Consider the following 17,911-nt stretch of genomic DNA (forward strand, 5'->3'; position numbering starts at 1 on the left):
CGATCTTGGCTCACTGCAGCCTCAACCTCCTGGGCTCACGTGATTCCCCCACCTCAACCTCCCAAGTAGCTGGGACCACAGGCACATGCCACCACATCTGGGTAATTTTATTTATTTATTATAGAGATAGGGTATCCCTATGTTGCCCAGGTTAGTCTTGAGCTCCTGGGCTCAAGTGATCCTCCCACCTCAGCCTTCCAAAGTTCTGGGATTACAGGCATGAGTCACTGTGTCTGGCTACATATTTTCCACAAATAAAGTGGGCCTACTTTGTATATAATTTGCAAGTATTTTCTCCCATTCTGTGGGTTGTCTTTCACTTTTTTTTTCTTGAGTCCTCCAAAATTCATGTTATAACCTAAGACCTAATGTGATGATGTTAAGAAGTGAGGCCTTCAAGGTGGTGATGAGGTCATGAGTGCTCTGCGCTCATGAATGAAATTAATGCCCTTATAAGAAGACTTCACATAGCGTTTCTTCTTCTTTTTTTTGCCTCAGCCTCCTGAGTAGCTGGAATTACAGACGTGTGCCACCATGCATGGCTAACTTTTGTATTTTTAGTAGAGACAGGGTTTCACCATGTTGGCCAGGCTGGTCTCGAACTCCTAACCTCAGGTGATCGGCCCGCCTTGGTCTCGCAAAGTGCTGGGATTGCAGGCGTGAGCCACCGCGCCCAGCACATGCATCAGTTTTTATGATTCCTTGCTTGAACTGATTAACCAGTCAACTACTGGTTCCAATTAAGGTTGGATGAAGTGGCTTATACTCTACTTATTTACCGCTTCCCCCCTTCCGTTTTTTTCTTTTTTTTTTTTTTGAGACAGGGCCTTTGATGCGCTGGCTGGAGTGCCGTGGTGTGATCTTGGCTCACTGCAGCCTCAACTTCCTGGGTTCAAGCAGTCTTCCCACCTCAGCCTCTAAGTAGCTGGAACTACAGATGTGTGCCCCTATGCTTGGCTAATTTTTGTATTTTTGTAGAGACGGGGTCTCCCCATGTTGCCCAGGCTGGTCTCCAACTCCCGGGCTCAAGAGATCCACCCACCTTGGCCTCCCAAAGCGCTGGGATTACAGAGGTGAGCCACTGTGCCTGGCAACTTGTAACGATCCTTTGTAGGTTCTTGATAGAAGTCAATTGTCAGATACAGTTGTAGTACATAATTAAACATAATTATATAAAACTATATTTTATATAAGGGCAGCATTATATAAAATAGCAAAAATTTGGAAATAACCAAATGTCCAACAGTAGGTAGTTAGCTAAATAAATTGTGAAACATCCATGTAATGAAAGCTATACAACTATAAAAAATGATCTGGATCTATTTATACTGACATCGACAGATGTCTAACATAAATTACATGAAAATAGGAAGTGACAAAGAAGAGAGTATGGTATAAGCTCATTTGCATTAAAGTAATCAAAAAAACCAACTTATATAATAGATACAGGCTGTGCAGGATGGCTCATGCCTGTAATCCCAGCACTTTGAGAGGTCAGGGCAGGAGGATCACTTAAGTCTAGGAGTTCAAGATCAGGCTGGGCAACATACCCAGACCCCATATCTACAAAAAGTTTAAAAATTAGCCAAGTGAGCTATGATCACGCTGCTGCACCCCAGCCTGGGGGATAGAGCAAGACTGTCTCTAAATAAAATAAAACAAAATAAAATAAAATAAAATAGGCTGGGCATGGCAGCTCATGCTGTAAAAGTGCTGTAATCCCAGCACTTTGGGAGGCTGAGGCAGGTGGATCACCTGAGGTCAGGAGTTCAAGACCAGCCTGGCCAACAGGGTGAAACCACATCTGTACTAAAAATACAAAAATTAGCTAGGCATGGTGGTGGATGTCTGTAATCCCAGCTACTCAGGAGGCTGAGGCAGAAGAATTGCTTGAACCTGGGAGGCGGAGGTCACAGTGAGCTGAGACCGCACCATTGTACTCCAGCCTGGGTGACAGAGCAAAACTCTGTCTCAAAAAATTAAAATAAAATAAAGTAAAATAAAATATAATAGATATAGCTACATATGTGTGAAAAGGACAATAACATTAAATTATGAGTGTTTTCTGTTGCGGTTTCTGTCCTCCCTTGGGGGATCTTTCTAAGGGGGAAGCAGTCTTCATTTACTTGACAAATTGTTCAACCATGGGGTCACTTAGTGTGAAAACTGAAAATGCCCGTAGACTGCTTTACTTCCGAATAGGAAAGTATACAAGGAAAAGAAATAAGAGGAAGTAGGTTTGAGACAAGGTAGCTATGAGTTTGGAGGAAGAAAGACAGAAAGGGCAGTTTTGTGAGATGGAGGGAAAATGGCTAATGTGGACATTTTGGAAGTTTTATTGTGACATGCAACGTAATTTTCAGTTATTCATTTTCTCAAAGCTGTAATGAAGTTCTCCATTGCTCTCTAAGGCTTTTGGAGTTGTTAATTGTGTTTTATAAAAGCTATATCTGCAGATAGAGACTGACCTCATATATGAATAGAAAAAAATCTGAAGAAATAAAAATCGCTGATAATGATAATCTCTGGAGAGAAAATTTTCTGGGGAACTTTTCCTTTTCTCTATTGTGTCTTTCCATAAGGTTAGGAAGTTTTGTTATGAGAATACATTCCTTTAGTTACTAGGAAGCGAAATGTAACACTGTGGGGCTTCTTCCCTTATTTCAGGACAAGGGATTAAAGTAATGAACTAAAAATGACTTTTAATTCCACCGGATGCCTTTAGATCACAGCTTTCTCATTGATAATATTAAAACAAGCAGCTGCTTTTATTTTGGAAGGCATTAACTCAACTTAAGTTTCATTAAAGATATTTGTTCAAGCACTGTAGCACTTAGGATTGTCTGCTGTGTAGGGTGGGTGTATGTGTGTGTGTGTCCACATATTGTTTAATACTTTTTATCAACTTTAGTTCGCAAGCCTTCTGCAAACATTTTCAATGACTGCCTGCTTGTGTATAAGTGTATATGTTGCAAATTGACCTTAGAAATTGTAACAAATAATTCCATCAGTTCACTCTGCTATTTACACAGTAGAGCCTAGTTTATTTATTCATTTTTATTTTGATTTTTATTTTTTTCTTGAGACGGAGTCTCGCTCTGTCGCCCAGGCTGGAGTGCAGTGGCGCAATCTCGGCTCACTGCAAGCTCCGCCTTCTGGGTTCACGCCATTCTCCTGCCTCAGCCTCTCCGAGTAGCTGGGACTACAGGCGCCCGCCACCACACTCGGCTAATTTTTTTGTATTTTTTAGTGGCGACGAGGTTTCACTGCGGTCTTGATCTCCTGACCTCGTGATCCGCCCGCCTCAGCCTCCCAAAGTGCTGGGATTACAAGCGTGAGCCACCGCGCCCGGCCGAGCCTAGTTTATTTAATTTGTGGGAACCAAGATTCAGAAAGCAGTAGGAAGGAGCTATCAGTTTTTCTTGTCTGAAAGGGCACTTCTTCCTGGATTTTAATGTTTTAAAGGAGAAAGTAATAACGAAGTTGCCAGATCCTGTTCTTTCTCTGTATTGAGGTCTTGTAACATGGTGGTTATTCGCATTGACTCTTGGTTCATGGCAAGTTCTTGGCTGCATGGGTTCACAGCGTAGTTCTGTGACCTCAAGCAAGGCATTTCACCTATTTGTGTCTCAGTTTTCCCATATATAAAATGAGGAGATAGGCCAGGCACCATGGCTCACGCCTGTAATCCCAACACTTTGGGAGGCCAAGGCGGGTGGATCACCTGAGTTCAGGAGTTCAAGACCAGCTGGGTCAACATGGTGAAACCCTGTCTCTACTAAAAGTACAAAAAATTAGCCAGGTGTGGTGGCAGACACCCGTAATCCCAGCTACTTGGGAAGCGGAGGCAGGAAAATCACTTGAACTCAGGAGGCGGAGGTTGCAGTGAGCCGAGATCATGCCGCTGCACTCTAGCTTGGGTGACAAAGTGAGACTCCGTCTCAAAAACAAACAAACAAACAGAAAAACCAAGGAGCTAATGCCTTCCTTCACTGGGTTGCTATAAACATTAAATAAGAAAATATATATAGGTTGATAGCAATGCACCTGGCATAAACTGTGTGCTTAATACATAGAAACTAATAATAGTTTGTTATTATTGAATTTTTATCTAGAATTTTGAAACTATTTTAGAAATAACAAAGAGCTGTGAATTTTACCAAAGCCTACACTGAATTCAATCTGATGTAAATCAAGTTGCTATCATGGCAAACTTGAAGTAGTATTGTGAAAAGGTTTTGTTTGTTTGTTTTTTAAATTAAGGGTTATGGCCGGGCGCAGTGGCTCACTCCTGTAATCCCAGCACTTTGGGGGGCCAAGGTGGGCAGATCTCTTAAGCTCAAGAGTTCAAGACCAGCCTGGGTAACATGGTGAACTCCCATCTCTACAGAAAATACAAAAATTATCCCATCTCTACAGAAAATACAAAAATACAAAAATTAGGTGTGAGGGTGCACACCTATAGTCCCAGCTACTTGGGAGGCTAAGGTGGGAGGATGGCTTGAGCCTGGGAGGCAGAAGTTGCAGTGAACTGAGATCACACTACTGTACTTCAGCTGAGTGGCAGAGTGAAACCCTGTCTCAAAAAAAAAATTAATTAAGCAATTATGAAAGGAGTTCAAAGAAGTAACAGAATGAAAGAGCCGGGTGCGGTGGGTCACTCCTGTAATCCCAGCACTTCGGGAGGCTGAGGTGGGCCGATCACCTGAGATCAGGAGTTTGAGACCAGACTGGCCAAAATTGCAAGACCCCATCTCTACTAAAAATACAAAAAAAAATTAGTGGGGCGTGGTGTCTGGCACCTGTAATCCCAGCTACTCGGGAGGCTGAGGCAGGAGAATCACTTGAACCCGGGAGGTGGAGGTTGCCGTGAGCCAAGATCAAGCCACTGCACCCAGCCTGGGAGACAAAGCAAGACTCCATCTAAAAAAAAAAAGAAAAAGGTATATTTAAGTAGTGGAACAATATTCTCTTCCATCTATGCCTCCATTCCCCTGCAGCCATCAGCATTCACTGCTTCAAGGAAAGGATGATACAGGTGAAAAGCTTTTGTGTTATAAGAACCAACCTGGAGGCCGGGCGCGGTGGCTCACGCTTGTAATCCCAGCACTTTGGGAGGCCGAGGCGGGCGGATCACGAGGTCAGGAGATCGAGACCATGGTGAAACCCCGTCTCTAGTAAAAATACAAAAAAAATTAGCCTGGCGTGGTGGCGGGCGCCTGTAGTCCCAGCTACTCGGAGAGGCTGAGGCAGGAGAATGGCGTGAACCCGGGAGGTGGAGCTTGCAGTGAGCCGAGATTGCGCCACTACACTCCAGCCTGGGTGACAGAGCGAGACTCCGTCTCAAAAAAAAAAAAAAAAGAAAAGAACCAACCTGGGCTTCTGAGTTTCACACACCCAAGACCTAGAAGATTCATGGTATAAAGTTCATGCCATCAACAGTGATTTGGAGGAACAGATGGAGATCCATGCTACCTACTCCAATCTGGACTAAGGGGTATCTCTGGACCCAGCAAGACGTGGGCACAAAGGAAGAGAGTACACGAGTGTGGACAAGCAGCGTGCAGGCCACACTCCTGAGCGAGGGTGCAGAGGCTGCCTGCTCACCCTGTCCCAGGAAAGGGACCAGCAGATCTGAAGAGGCCCTGTAGCCAGGACCAGGAAGACTCCCCAGGAGCCAGCAGGCCCCACAGGGGAATGGTGGGGTCTCAGCACATGGTGGCCCAGATAAACAGCAACTAGCAGCCCCAGCATCACGTTGGCCTCTGGAACTTAGGTGCAGTGAAGAAAGGCAGGAGGAGGCATTCTGCATTCACTCAGATTAAGTTTCTGCCATTGGGCTTCAGAATGGGGGCTCAAAATAGAAATTAAGTGTAGGGATATAAAAATAAAAGTTAATCGTTTACACTCCTGAGTTAAGGCTTTAAGTATATGAAGATCTAAATACATTCCAAATGTTTTACTAGAATGTTTTGAAATGTCATATCTTTCTTGTACCAGAAAAACTGTAAGCTGCCTTCTTAACATCACGACTAGAAAAAATACGTCATTGTTCATGAGGCTGAGCACACATTAGATAGCAGGTAGATATTGTAACCCTACCGCTGGAGGATTAAAATAGTACTTTGGTATATGCCCAACACAAATGCATACTTATATTCAGTAAAAGGCATGTTCTAGAATGTTCATGGTAGCACTGTTTTTTTTTTTTTTTTGAGACAGAGTCTTGCTCTGTCACCCAGGCTGGAGTACAGTGGCAAGATCTCAGCTCACTGCAACCTCTGCCTCCTGGGTTCAACTGATTCTCCTGCCTCAGCCTCCCCAGTATTTGGGATTATAGGTGTGTGCCACCATGCCTGGCAAATTCTTGTTTTTGTTTTTGAGAAGGAGTCTCGCTGTTGCCCAGGCTGGAGTGCAGTGGCGCGATCTTGGCTCACTGCAGGCTCCGCCCCCTGGGGTTCACGCCATTCTCCTGACTCAGCCTCCTGCATAGCTGGGACTACAGGCGCCCGCCACCTCACCTGGCTAACGTAGAGACGTAGAAACATAGAGACAGCGTTTCACCGTGTTAGCCAGGATGGTCTCCATCTCCTGACCTCATGATCTGCCTGCCTCGGCCTCCCAAAGTGCTGGGATTACAGGCGTGAGCCACTGTGCCTGGCCTTGCAAATTTTTGTATTTTTAGTAGAGACAGGTTTCTCCATGTTGGGTAGGCTGGTCTTGAACTTTTGACCTCAAGTGATCCACCTGCCTCGACCTCCCAAAGTGTTGGGATTACAGGCATGAGCCACCACACCCAGCCAGCAGCACTTTTTGTAATAGTCAAAATCTAACCAACAAATCAAATGCTCGATTAACAGTAGCATGGATAAATAAATTGTGGTACATCAAGCAATAGAATAGTATACAACAATGAGAAGGAACAAACTACATGCAAAAGCATGGCTACATTTCACAAACCTAAATTGAGTGGGAGAAGTCATTCACAAAGGTCCTAATGTACTATCCATTTACATAAAGTTTACTGCAGGCAAAACTAACCTATCAATTAGAAGTCAGGATATGGACTTAGGGGGTGTGCCTAGTGACTAAGAGCAAATATGAGGCTGGCTTTTGGGGAGCTAGTGACATTCTGTGTCTTGATCTGACTGAGAATTATACGGATATGTTCAGTTTGTGAAAATTCATTGAGCTGTACACTTACGATATCTGTGCCATTAAAAAATATAGTTTCACACTCAAAAGCTACTATATTAGGGTGCTAGCTGATTTTATGCCTTCAACTTGCTTAATGTTTTCATTTATATACAATAGAGTTTTACACCATGTCAGTCAAGCAATCTACTGCAAAATAATTTCCAGTAAAATCTTAATAAATTTATACAAAGTATTAATTTAGCATTAATTTTCCAACTTTGAAAGTCAATGAACCATAAATCTGTAAACAAATTGGTGAAGTGAAAGACATAAATGACAACAAAAATTAGTCACTGTGTTGTGTATGTGCTTTTTCGATGGCTATATGGGGAAAATATATGGGAAAGGGCTTCTTTTTTTTTTTTTTTTTTTTTTTTTGAGACGGAGTCTCACTCTGTCGCCCAGGCTGGAGTGCAGTGGCGCCATCTCGGCTCACTGCAAGCTCCGCCTCCTGGGTTCACGCCATTCTCCTGCCTCAGCCTCTCCGAGTAGCTGGGACTACAGGCGCCCGCCACCACGCCCGGCTAATTTTTTGTATTTTTAGTAGAGACGGGGTTTCACCGTGGTCTCGATCTCCTGACCTTGTGATCCTCCCGCCTCGGCCTCCCAAAGTGCTGGGATTACAAGCGTGAGCCACCACGCCCGGCCAAGGGAAAGGGCTTCTTAAAATTTTAAATTAGCGACATAAAAATAACGTAATGCACAAAGAAATAGACTATCTCAACAAAATTGTGAAGAAAACTACCCTGGAATCTAGTTGATAATCTTGACATACTGGCATCACAATTGGGTTTCCCTGCAAGGGAAAGCATCGTCACACTCTTGTGCTTCCAAAAATGTTGGAGGCAAATCTATGTAACACAGTCTATTTAATTCTTAGAATATCATGTTTCTGTTTATATGCATATGTTTGAATATCTTTACTATTTTAAAAGCCCACATTGCAGGCATCATCTTGGCAATATAATAGTTTAGGCCCCCAGTGGACATTTGTATCTCCTTGACTATGTGTTTTATAAGTGATTGCCCAGCCTGAGTTTGATCACCTGCAGTGATGGGAATGCACCACCTCCCAATACATCATGGCCTATTCTGTTCTAGCCGTGGCTGGTTACTTAGAGATTATGGTGATTCTTGTAGTTCAGTCTCGTTTTGGTCAGAGAAAAACTTTTTTCTAAGACTATATTTACTAGACCCATTGCAGCTCCATCTCAATGGCATCAACTGAGCACCAGAGACCAGATAAGAGAGTGGCTAAGTTGGTAAAGATGCCATCATCAGTGCTTGGAGAAAAACGTAAGTTCTTCACGTTGACACACTTAATTGATACTTGCTGATATGGTTTGGCTCTGTGTCCCAACCCAAACCTCATCTTGAATTGTAATCCCCAGATGTTGAGGGAAGGACCTGGTAGGAGGTGACTGGATCATGGGGGTGGTTTCCCCCATGCTGTTCTCGTGATAGTGAATGAGTTTTCCCAAGAACTGATGGTTTTATAAGGCACTCTTTGCCCTTCGCTTCCTCTCTCCTGCCACAATGTAAGATGCGCCTGCTTTCCCTTCTGCCATGATTGTAAGTTTCATGAGGCCTCCCAGGCCATACAGAACTGTGGGTCAATTAAACCTCTTTCCTTTATAGATTACCCAGTCTTGGATATTTCTTTTTTTATTTTATTTTATTTTATTTTATTTTATTTATTTTTATACTTTAGGGTTTTAGGGTACATGTGCACAATGTGCAGGTTTGTTACATATGTTTCTTTATAGCAGTGTGAAAATGGACTAATACAGTTGCTGTCTTCATTAGGTACTGTTAGTGTAAAAAAAACCAGTCTTTATTTGGAAAATTATGTCATAAGGCTGTACAATCACATTAAGAGTTCTGTAATTTGATTGAGTGGATTAGTTTAGGTTTAGTTCATGTGACCACCATTGACCCAGAGGCCAGAGGAATGGGATGCATTAGGCCTAGTCACGTGTTATAACTCTAGGACCAGTGGTAGTATCCCATCAGATTGTGTTGACTGTGAGAGGGTGAGCAGTGGATCCCAAAGGAAAATCAGGGCTGTGACCAGATCACTGGGAATGTGGTACAGACTATGCAGGTCACCATTCACATAGTCTGCAATGTGATTGGCATCCCTTGGAGTTGTGCGATGCACAACCTGTGCACCTGTATGCAGTAACCCTTGGTGTGACTCAGAAAAGGGATAATAAATGCTTTAGAGGCAAATTACAAATGTCCACTATTCTGACTGGCTACATTTGCTTATCTAGTTGTTCCCAAAAGGCTTAAGACAATATTTATGATCCCCACTCTTATTTATTTATCAGGTCTATTTCTGTGTCCTGTCTCTGCAACAGTAGTTTTTGATTCTTTTTTTCCTGCTACAATATACATAAAGAATGATTTTTATGTAAGTTTGTACTTAGGATAGGTATAATCCTAAAGTGTGTTCTGGATCTAATCCTTTGTCACTAACTCAAGAAAGCAAATATGTGGAGCTGGGCACCATGGCTCACACGTGTAATCCCAGCACTTTGGGAGGTCGAGGCATGCAGATCACCTGAGATCAGGAGTTCGAGACCAGCCTGGCCAACATGGTGAAATGCCATCTCTACTAAAATTACAAAAATTAGCCAGGCATGGTGGCACATGCCTGTAATCCTAGTTACTCAAGAGGCTGAGGCAGGAGTATTGCTTGAGCCTGGGAAGTGGAGGTTGCAGTGAGCCGAGATCGCACCACTGCACTCCAGACAGGGTACAGAGCGAGACTCCATCTCCAAAAAAAAAAAGAGAGAGAGAGAGAGAGAGAAAGAAAGAGAGAAAGAAAGAAACGAGGGAAGGAAGGAAAGAGAGAGAGAAAGAAAGGCAGAAAGAGAGAAAGAGAAAGGAAGAAAGGAAAGAAAGAAAGAAAGGAAAGAGAGAGAAAGAAAGAAAGAAAGAAAAGGAAGGAAGGAAGGAAAGAAAGGAAAGAGAGAGAAAGAAAGGAAAGAAAGAAGAAAAAAGAAAGAAAGAAAGAGAGAGAGAGAGAGAAAGGTTCCTGGCATGGTGGCTCACACCTGTAATCCCAGCACTTTGGGAGGCTGAGACAGGAGGTTTTGGCTGCAGTGAACCAAGATCATGCCACTGTACTTCAGCCTGGGCAACTGAGTGAGACCTGTCTAAAAAATAATAATAATAATAATAAATGTAGGAGTGTAAATTAGATCAATCATTGTTGGAAGACAGTGCGATGATTCCTCAAAGACCTAAAAACGGAAATACTATTTGACTCGGCAATCCTATTATTAGGTGTATACCCCCCAAAAATATAAATAATTCCATTATAAAGACACGTGCATGCATATGTTCATTGCAGCACTATTCACAATAACAAAGACATGGAATCAACCTAAATGCCCCTCAGTAATAGACTGGATAAAGAATATGTGGTACATATGTACCTTGGAATACCATGCAGCCATAAAAAAAGACTGAGATCGGCTGGGTGCGGTGGCTCATGCCTGTAATCCCAGAAGTTTGGGAGGCCGAGGCAGATGGATCACCTGAGGTCAGGAGTTCAAGACCAGCCTGGTCAACATGGCAAAACCCGGTCTCTATTAAAAATACAAAAATTAGCTGGGTGTGGTGGCAGGCACATGTAATCCCAGCTACTCAGGAGGCCGAGGCAGGAGAATCACTTGAACCCAGAGGCAGAGGTTGCAGTGAGCAGAGATCATACCATTGCACTCCAGTCTGGGCCACAGAGCAACACTCCATCTCAAAAAAAAAAAAGAAAGAAAAGAAAAAAAAACCAATAAAAATATTTTTATTAAAATCAGGCATGCAATAAAATTTTTAATTTCATTGTGATATGATATATGCATTGGTTCTTACCAATGCAATGATAGCATAAATATTATCAGTTATAAAATTATGACACATTCATAAATAAAATATTTTATAGACACTGGAATGATGTTTCTAAAAATTTTGAAAGAGATAAGGAATTTTTCTAATACTATTGTGAATGAAAATGTAGGATCCATGCTCAAAGTTGACATCACCAGGAATGGGACAAATGGACATAACGTGCCTCCTAACAGGACACATTAAGTAGAACATGACATCACTTCTATGGTGTTTTTGCCAGAAAAGCATACAACTTGACCCTAATCTTGAGGAAACATCAGGCAACTTCAAATTAAGGGACATTCTACAAAACAACTGGTCTTTATTCTTCCAAAATGTCAACATCAAGACACCTCAAGAAAGACTGAAAATTAAGAAGACGTAACCAAACACAAAATATGATTCGGGATTTTCTTTTTTTACAAAGGGCATTGTTGGGAGAATTGGTGAAACATGAACAAGATTAGATAATAGTTTTGTATCAATATTAATTTCTTGATTTTGATCATTGTACTGTGGTGACTGCAACAGAATTCCTTGTTTTTAGGAAATACACAGTGAAGGACTGAGGTGTAAAGGGGCATTGTATCTCTGAGTTAGTCTGAAAAGGTTCAGAAAGAGGGAGAGGAGAGAAAGCAAGTGTGATTGAATGTTCACATCTGGGAAATCTGGATGAGGGTTAGAGAGGAGTCCTTTATACCATTTTCACAACTTTTCTATAAGTCTGAAATTAAGTAAAAAGAAATACTTTAAAGAAGAAAATGTGCAATATTTATTTAAAATATATATGATGAATATAAAACACTGGGAAGAGGTTAGGTGTGGTGGCTCACACCTGTAATCCCAGCACTTTGGGAGGCCGAGGCGGGTGGATCACCTGAGGTCAGGAGTTTGAGACCAGCCTGGCCAACATGGTGAAACCCCGTCTTTATTACAAATACAAAAAATTAGCCAGGCGTGGTGGTGCATGCCTGTAATCCCAGCTACTTAGGAGGCTGAGGCAGGAGAATTGCTTGAATGCGGGAGGCAGAGGTTGCGGTGAGCCGAGAATCGCGCCATTGCACTTCAGCATGGGCAACAAGAGCGAAACTCCATCTCAAAAAAAAATAAAAGAAAAGAAAATACAAAAATTAGCTGGGTGTGGTGGTGGGCGCCTGTAATCCCAGCTACTCAGGAGGCTGAGACAGAAGAATCACTTGAACTCAGGAGGCGGAGGTTGCAGTGAGCCAAGGTCGCGCCACTGCACTCCAGCCTGGACAATAGAGCGAGACTCTGTCTCAAAATAAATAAATACAAAAAAAAAAAGAGACTGTGAAGAAATGTACCAGACTGCTATTTCTTAGCTGAAAAATTGTGAATGGTTTTTGGTATACTGTATTCTCTCTATTAACTGTATATATATAATATTTATGATTTTTAAGCAGACCCATTTTTGCTAGCATTTTAATGTATATAAATAGGACAAATTGTTTTTTCTTCCTTAACCTCTTTGACTCTTTGATATTTTCAAGGTTGATAGCAATGTAATGATTAAATAATGTTTTTTTATCTGAAACTGACTTGTAAATGATTGCCCACTTGCCTGCATCATGTAAGTGGAATGAATAATGGAGAATTCTGATTTTACTCAACGCATCCTGTAGCTTTATTGGAAAGGCTAGATTTGTAGATTGGTAATTTCATATTTCCATATAAAACAGCAACTTAAATTATAATGTGTAATATCACAGTAATTCAGTGTAGTATACCTTTAAGTGAAGGAAAGTACTAGATGTAGAGAACTATTTTTCAAACTGTTGCCCGGCCAATAGTTTGATCTCTAAATGGGTGTATTCCACTTTATGCCTCATAAGTTTAAATTTAGGCCAGGTGCGGTGGCTCACGCCTGTAATCCCAGCACTTTGGAGGCCGAGGCAGGTGGATCACCTGAGGTCAGAAGTTCAAGACCAGCATGGACAACATGGTGAAACCCCCGTCTCTATTAAAAATACAAAAATTAGCCAGGCGTGGTGGTGGGCACCTGTAATACCAGCTACTCAGGAGGCTGAGGCAGGAGAATTGCTTCACCCTGGGAGGCAGAGGTTGCAGTGAGCCAAGATTGTGCCATTGCACTCCAGCCTGGGAGACAAGAGCATACCTCCATCTCAAAACAAAAACAAAACAAAACAAAACAAAAGTTTAAATTAAAAACTGTGCAGGTTTTATATTTTTTTCAATAAAACTATAAAATTCTAGTGCAGAAGTCATCAACTCAGCCCCATGCCTCCAGGCAGAACCATAATTAAGTTATCCTAGACAGGTAATTGTCCATTCCAGTGAGTCTATAACAAGCTCAGTAATCCATTCCTGTAATATTTTTTCATCAGAAACTTCTTCATTTGGTCTAATTCAAGTATTTTCCTTTCAGTTTAATTTAATTTCATCTGACTTTGTTACATACAGGAATTTATTCTACTGTAGAAAATTATGTAATAAATGTCCTTGTGCCGTCATTTCATTTTATTCATGATCATCCTGATAAGAAAACATGGCTTCATTACGTAGTCAGCATTAATATTATTTGTACATATTAACTGTATTTTCTTTCTTTTATGTTATGACAGTATAATGATTTACTATTACATTGCTCACTTTATTGATAACTGCATATGGCACAGTATTTTGACAAGGCAAAAATGATCTTCATGCATTTATCTATAACTTCTGACTATACAATGGTATAGTAATTTCAGCTCATATAGATGACTTATGTTGAGTTAAATTATTAAAGAATGTTGAAATGTAGCAGCCAAAAAACATATGAAAAAATGTTCAACATCACTAATCATTAAAGAAACAAATCAAAAGCACAATGAGATACCATCTCATACCAGTCAGAACGGCTATTATTATTAACTTTTTTTTTGAGACAGGGTCTTGCTTTATCACCCAGGCTGGAGTATGGTGGTGTGAACATGGCTCACTGCAACCTCGACCTCCTGGGCTCCAGTGATCCTCCTATGTCAGCTGCTCGTAGCTGGGACTTATAGGCATGTGATACCATGCCCGGCTAATTTTTGTATTTTTTAGAGATGGGGTCTTGCCATGTTGCCCAGGCTGGTCTTGAACCCCTGAGCTCAAGCCATCCACCCACCTCGGCCTCCCAAATTCCTGGGATTACAGGCATGAGCCACCATGCTTATCCCAGAATGGCTATTACTAAAAAGTCAAAAAATAATAAATGCTGGCAGGCAGGGCACGGTTGCTCACACCTGTAATCCTAGCACTTTGGGAGGCCGGGGTGGGCAGATTGCCTGAGTTCAGGAGTTCGAGACCAGCCTGGACAACACGGTGAAATGCCGTCTCTACTAAAATACAAAACATTAGCCGGGCATGGTGGCGTGCGCCTGTAGTCCCAGCTACTCAGGAGGCTGAGGCAGGAGAATTGCTTGAACTGGGGTGGCAGAGGTTGCAGTGAGCTGAGGTTGCACCACTGCACTTTAGCCTGGGTGACAGAGTGAGACTCAGTGTCAAAAAAAAAAAAAAAAAAGATGCTGGCAAGGCTGTGGCGAAAAGGGAATGCTTATACACTGTTGGTAGGAATGTAAATTAGTTCAACCTCTGTGGAAAGCAGTTTGAAGATTTCTCAAAGAACTTAAAACAGAGCTACCATTTGACTCAGCAATACCATTGGTAGATACATACCTAAAGGAAAATAAATCATTCCACCAAAAAGACACATGTGCTTCTATGTTCACTGCAGCACTATTCACAATATCAAAGACATGGACTCAACGTAGGTGCCCATCTATGATGGATTAGATAAAGAACATGTGGTACGTATACTCCATTCACTACTACACAGCCATAAAAAAGAATGAAATCATGTCCTTTCCAGCAGCATGGATGCAGCTGGAGGTCATCATCCTAAGATAATCCAGGCAGGAGCAAAAAACCAAATACCACATGCTCTCACTTATAAGTGGAAGCTAAACATTGGATACACATGGACATAAAGATGGGAACAATAGGCCAGGCGGTGGCTCAACTTGTAATCCCAACATGTTGGGAGGCCGAGGTGGTCAGATCACCTGAGGTCAGGAGTTCAAGACCAGCCTGGCCAACATGGTGAAACCCCGTCTCTACTAAAAATACAAACATTAGCCAGGGGTGGTGATGTGTGCCTGTAGACCCAGCTACTCGGGAGGCTGAGGCACGAGAATCGCTTGAACCAGGGAGGTGGAAGTTGCAGTGAGCTGAGATCGCACCACTGCACTCCAGCCTGGGTGAAGAGAGAGACTCTGTCTCAAATAAATAAACACATTAAATAAATAAATAAATGGGAACAATAGACACTGGAGACTGTTGGGTGGTGGGAGGAAGCAGGGCAGGAGCTGAAAAACTACCTATTGGATACTATGTTCATTATCTGGGTGATGGGATCAATCATACCCCAAACCTCAGCATCACACAATATACCAAGGTAACCTGCACATGTTCCCCTGGTGTTCAAAATAAAAGTTGAAAAAAAAAAAGAATGTTGAAATGTATGTAGCCGGGCGCGGTGGCTCAAGCCTGTAATCCCAGCACTTTGGGAGGCCGAGGCGGGCGGATCACGAGGTCAGGAGATCGAGACCATCCTGGCTAACACGGTGAAACCCCGTCTCTACTAAAAATACAAAAAATTAGCCGGGCGTGTTGGCGGGCGCCTGTAGTCCCAGCTACTCGGGAGGCTGAGGCAGGAGAATGGCGTGAACCCGGGAGCCGGAGCTTGCAGTGAGCCGAGATCGCGCCACTGCACTCCAGCCTGGGCAACAGAGTGAGACTCCGTCTCAAAAAAAAAAAAAAAAAAAAAAAAAAAGAAATGTATGTAGACCAGAGCATATGATAATCCACGGTTGTCTCCGTGATTTCGAGTGACCTGTCATTTTACTGGTGTTTAATTGTTGTTTGTACCTGGCACAGTATTTAGGACTCAGTGTACAAATGAGCATGAATAATACTCTGGTCACTGTGCATCTCTCATTCATAAAATGCCCCTTAAAGGGCGGGCACGATGGCTCACGCCTGTAATCCTAGCACTTTGGGAGGCCGAGGTGGGCAGATCACTTGAGGCCAGGAGTTTGAGACCAGCTCGGACAACGTGGTCAGACCCCGTCTATACTAAAAATACAAAAATTAGCTGGGCGTGGTGGGGGAGTGCCTGTGATCCCAGCTACTTGGGAGGCTGAGGCAGGAGAATCACTTGAACCTGGAAGGCAGAGGTTGCAGTGAGCTGAGATTGCATCACTGCACTCCAGCCTGGGTGATAGTGAGACTTTTTGTCTCAAAAAATATAGAAATTTAAAAAATTAAATAAATAAAATACGCCTTAAAAGTGAGGCAGTCTAGTCTCTTATCTGTCTGGACATCGTGCTGCCCTGCATTCTCCTTCCCTGCCACGCTGAACCACGTGTAGCGCCAAAAACCTGAATATTTCATGTCAGCAAGGATGGGTTCTCATCAAAGCAGTCCTGTCAGAGAGATGGGGAAATATGCAAGGTGATAGGCACATAAGTATGGACAACGGGAGTGTCGAGAGAGGAGACTAAAAGTGCCATGTAGTGAAGGGCCTTGAATTTCGCACAAGAGAGTTCAGATTGAATCCTTAAGAATTAATGGAAGCATTATGAAGGGAGACTAAAGCAGCATTGTGCAGATTTAGATTTTAGGAAGAGCTCTCTACAGGCGAGTAGTGGAATGAGAGGGGTGGGGTGGGGAAGAATGAACGGCAAAGGCTTGATTTAAGACAATGAAGTGAAAGGGGCGGAAATGTGAATTATCAAAGGATAGAATAAAGAGGATTTCCCAGCACTTTGGGAGGCCAGGGTGGGCAGATCATTAGGTCAGGAGATCAAAACCATCCTGGCTAACATGGAGAAACCCCATCTCTACTAAAAATACAAAAAATTGGCCGGGCATGGTGGCGGGTGCCTGTGGTCCCAGCTACTGGGGAGGCTGAGGCAGGGGAATGGCATGAACTCGGGAGGCGGAGCTTGCAGTGAGTCAAGATTGCACCACTGCACTCCAGCCTGGGCGACAGAGTGAGACTCCGTCTCAAAAAAAAAAAAAAAAAAAAAAAAAAGAGGATTGGGTGGTTGATTGAACATGGAAAGAGAAGGAAAAAAACAAGATAAGGATGAGTTCCAGTTTCTTTTCTTTTCTTTCTATTTTTTTTTTGTTTCAGACCAGGTCTTGCTCTGTTATCCAGGCTGAAGTGAGTGCAGTGGCGCGATCATAGTTCACTGCAGCCTTGAACTCCTGGGCTCAAGGGATTCCCCCCATCATGGCCTCCAATAATGTTGGGATTACACGTGTGAGCCACCACACCCAGCCCCAGTTTCTGATTTACACCTTGGGGTGCATTGTGATCCCAGAGACTGCTCCATTATACTGCCTCTCTAAGAGTCATTCTATTTAGGGTGTTCTCACTGAATCAGACATGATTCTTGGCTGGAAGTAACAGAAGCCATATCTGGCTATCTTAAGAAGTATTTATGAAAGGTCTGTGAGAGAGTGCTAGTTGTTATTTAATTTATATTCTTTCCTTTTTACTCAGGAAAGAGTAGAAAGCTTCCAGTAAGAACCCTTGGCACATAAGACCACTTTCCCTAGCCTCCCTTGCAGCTAGGCAACTAAGCCATATTACTAAGTTCTGGCCAGTGGGATATAAACAGAAGTAATGTGTGCAACTTCCTACACTTATCTTTTTTTTTTTTTTGATACAGGGTCTCACTCCATCATCCAGGCTGGAGTGCAGAGGGACAGTCTCAGCTGACTGCAATCTCTGCCCCACCCTGGA

The sequence above is a fragment of the Symphalangus syndactylus genome, chromosome 20 (assembly GCF_028878055.3).
Source record: "Symphalangus syndactylus isolate Jambi chromosome 20, NHGRI_mSymSyn1-v2.1_pri, whole genome shotgun sequence".
Taxonomy (NCBI): domain Eukaryota; kingdom Metazoa; phylum Chordata; class Mammalia; order Primates; family Hylobatidae; genus Symphalangus; species Symphalangus syndactylus.